This window comes from Kogia breviceps, chromosome 1, assembly GCF_026419965.1.
Source record: "Kogia breviceps isolate mKogBre1 chromosome 1, mKogBre1 haplotype 1, whole genome shotgun sequence".
In the NCBI taxonomy this organism is placed as follows: Eukaryota; Metazoa; Chordata; class Mammalia; order Artiodactyla; family Physeteridae; genus Kogia; species Kogia breviceps.
In genome coordinates, this window is record NC_081310.1 from 48,750,733 (window position 1) to 48,754,528 (window position 3,796).

Consider the following 3,796-nt stretch of genomic DNA (forward strand, 5'->3'; position numbering starts at 1 on the left):
GTTTAACAAGGACCTAGAAGAATTAAAGAGTAAACAAGATGAACAACACAATAAATGAAATTTAAAATTCTCTAGAAGGAATCAATAGCAGAATAACTGAGGCAGAAGAACAGATAAGTGACCTGGAAGAGAAAATAGTGGAAATAACTACCACAGAGCAGAATAAAGTAAAAGAAAGAAAAGAATTGAGGAGAGTCTCAGAGACTTCTGGGACAACATCAAACACACAAACATTCGAATTATAGGGGTCCCAGAAGAAGAGAAAAAGAAAGGGACTGAAAAATATTTGAAGAGATTATAGTTGAAAACTTCCCTAATATGGGAAAGAATATAGTCAATCAAGTCCAGAAAGGGCAGAGGGTCCCATACAGGATAAATCCAGGGAGAAACACACCAAGACACATATTAATCAAACTATCAAAAATTAAATACAAAGAAAAAATATTAAAAGCAGCAAGGGAAAAACAACAAATAACATACAAGGGAATCCCCATAAGGTTAAAAGCTGATCTTTCAGCAGAAACTCTGCAAGCCAGAAGGGAGTGGCAGGACAAATTTAGGTGATGAAAGGGAAAAACCTACAACGAAGATTACTCTACCCAGCAAGGATCTCATTCAGATGAGAAATTAAAACTCTTACAGACAAGCAAAGCTGACAGAATTCAGCACCACCAAACCAGCTTTACAACAAATGCTAAAGGAACTTCTCTAGGCAGGAAACAAAAGAGAAGGAAAAGAACTACAAAAACAAACCCAAAACAATTAAGAAAATGGTAATAAGAACATACATATCGATAACTACCTCAAATGTAAATGGATTAAATGCTCCAACCAAAAGACATAGACTGGCTGAATGGATACAAAAACAAGACCCGTACATATGCTCTCCATAAGAGACCCACTTCAGACCTAGGGACACATACAGACTGAAAGTGAAGGGATGGAAAAAGATATTCCATGCAAATGGAAATCAAAAGAAAGCTGGAGTAGCAATTCTCATATCAGACAAACTAGACTTTAAAATAAAGACTATTACAAGAGACAAAGAAGGATACTACATAATGATGAAGGGATCAATCCAAGAAGAAGATATAACAATGGTAAATATTTATGCACCCAGCATAGGAGCACCTCAATACATTAGGCAAATGCTAACAGCCATAAAAGGGGAAATCGACAGTAACACAATCATAGTAGGGGACTTTAACACTCCACTTTCACCAATGGACAGATCATCTGAAATGAAAATAACTAAGGACACACAAGCTTTAAATAACACATTAAACAAGATGGACTTAATTGATTTTTTTTTTCAGTTTTTAAAAGGAAGATTTATTCGACAAGTTTCACTTAGCACAATACACCTAAAAGGAAAATCACAATAAAATGAAAAGATTTAAATCAAGGCCTCAGAATTCATACAAACACCAAGACCCAAATCCTAAAGTATTGGTATCGCATCTCAAAATTTTCCCCATTAACTTAAAAAATAGCTTAAACTTACGTGCCATAGAGGTTATAAAATGAAACTAGAATTAACAAATATGCCAAATGTTTCACTTTTAATTGTACACACAGCTCCTATATTGAGTTTTACAAAAAAGCATGTCTTTCAACAATGCATCAAAACAGTGTTCAATGTAATGTGGTGTAAGCAACATTTAACATAATTCAACTGCTTTAACCTAAATAAACCTACTGCTTAAGTACATCCTACCATATAACTAACTTGAGAAACACTGAAAATTATTTAACACTAATAGATTACTCAACCTAGTTACATCCTAAATGAATGTTTGTGTTCAAAAATACTGAAACTTAAGCCTTTAAAACAATCCTGATTTCCACTTAGAGTAAGCATAAATCACAAGCTTGTATTGCAAAACTGTTAAAACTTAAGTTTTGTTTTTCTTTTAAAAAATGTTGGGCTTCCCTGGTGGCGCAGTGGTTGAGAGTCCGCCTGCCGATGCAGGGGACACAGTTTCGTGCCCCGGTATGGGAAGATCCCACATGCCACGGAGCGGCTGGGCCCGTGAGCCATGGCCACTGAGCCTGCGCGTCCGGAGCCTGTGCTCCACAACGCGAGAGGCCACAGTAGTGAGAGGCTTGCGTACCGCAAAAAAAAAAAAAAAAAATATTGACCAAGAGTCAGTGATCAGAATCAATTACATTCCCCATCCGCCACTCATACTGGACATGCTAGACATCCCTCCCATTCCATTCACTCCCATAGATGCTCAGCTTCCACTACTGTAGTAGCTGCTGTTCACTGCTCCTTGGCTGCCTATGCAGTGTTTGATTGAAAATCACTGGAGTTTTCCTGTAAAACTTGGTCATATCCACTCATGCTGCTCTGGCCACCACAGCCACCTCCATAACAACCACTCAGCTGCTGGCTGGCTGGGCCGCCATAACTGGACTGGTTTGACAAGCCCATGCCTCCCATCATTTGGCTACCATAAGCACCACTGCTTGCTCCTGCTGTAGAATTCAAGAAGAGCTCTACATATCTGTGTTCGTTAAGCACCACCACTTGCTCCTGCTGTACAGTTCAAGAAGAGTTCTACATATCTGTGTTGCATATTTGCTTTGTCTTTTGCCATAGCTGCCACAGCATCTTCATAAGTTGCAAACTCGACGTCTGCTTCACCAGTTGCTCTGTCATCAGGACCAATTTCAATACGTACTCTCACAGGGTTGAGTGGTGAAAAAAAATTACAAGTGTCATTCTCAGTAGTTCTCTAAGGTAATCCCTGCATGTGTACACAGTCTCCTGTTGTGCTCTGGAAAGTAGAGCCACCATTCCCATATCTGTGACCTGACATTCCTGAAAAACAATAATTGAGGTCTCTTCCAAATCTATCTGATCCAAATCCATAGCCATCATTATAGACATTATAATCATCATAGCCTCCATAACCTCCACCATAAGCACCACGCCTCATCCTTTCAAAGCCAGCTCCTCTTCCAATGCTGTTATACCCTCTGCCAGCCCCAGGTCTGTCATAGGGACCTGGCCACTGCATGGGCATAAGTTTTCATGGTGGATCATAGTGAGTCTAACTTCAGCTCGACTGCTCTTAAAGATTTCAATATACCTGTGCCCTATTCTTTCTTTGTGTTTCTTTAGAGCCTTTTCAGCTATTTCCTGTGAAGCAAACTGCACGAAGGCCTCCCCCATACTGCTCCCCTGGAAGTCCACCAGCAATGTTATCCCATTTGGCACAATTTCCAACCCTGAGAGGAACTGAACAATTTCTTCCTTGCTACATCCAAACGGGAGTCCTCTAAGCCGTACAAAGGCATCATTGGCCGTGCCAGGACTATTTGGACCAGTATGTTTCAACACCCAATCCATTTTAATGTTGTTTGACTTGAATACTTCAACATATCTGTGTCCCATAGTTTCTCTGTCTTTTTTCAGGGCCAATTTGACTTCATCTTCTGATTCAAGTTCAACTAAATCCTCGCCACTCAGTCTGCCTTCTCTGGTGTAGATGAAACTAATACCTTGAGCCCCATTTTGAATTTTGCAGTCAGAAAAAAACCGCTGCACTTCGTCGGCTGAGCAATACCAGGACAAGCCCCGGACCTTCACCACGAATCCCTCACCACCTTTGGTGCCCAACATCAACATCTCTTAGGGGGTCCTGGTGTCAAAACAGACTCCACACACAACTTCAGCATGGCTGAGAAGAAAATCAATTGATATTTATGGACATTCCATCCAAAAACAACAGAATACACTTCCTTCTCAAGCACTCATGGAACATTCTCCAGGATAGATCATATCTTG

General features: G+C 40.1%; 1 pseudogene; it reads right to left on the reverse strand.

Moving 5' to 3' along the window:
- Positions 1 to 2,135: 2,135 nt before the first annotated feature.
- Positions 2,136 to 3,570, reverse strand: LOC131745759 (heterogeneous nuclear ribonucleoprotein H-like; annotated as a pseudogene).
- Positions 3,571 to 3,796: the final 226 nt, after the last annotated feature.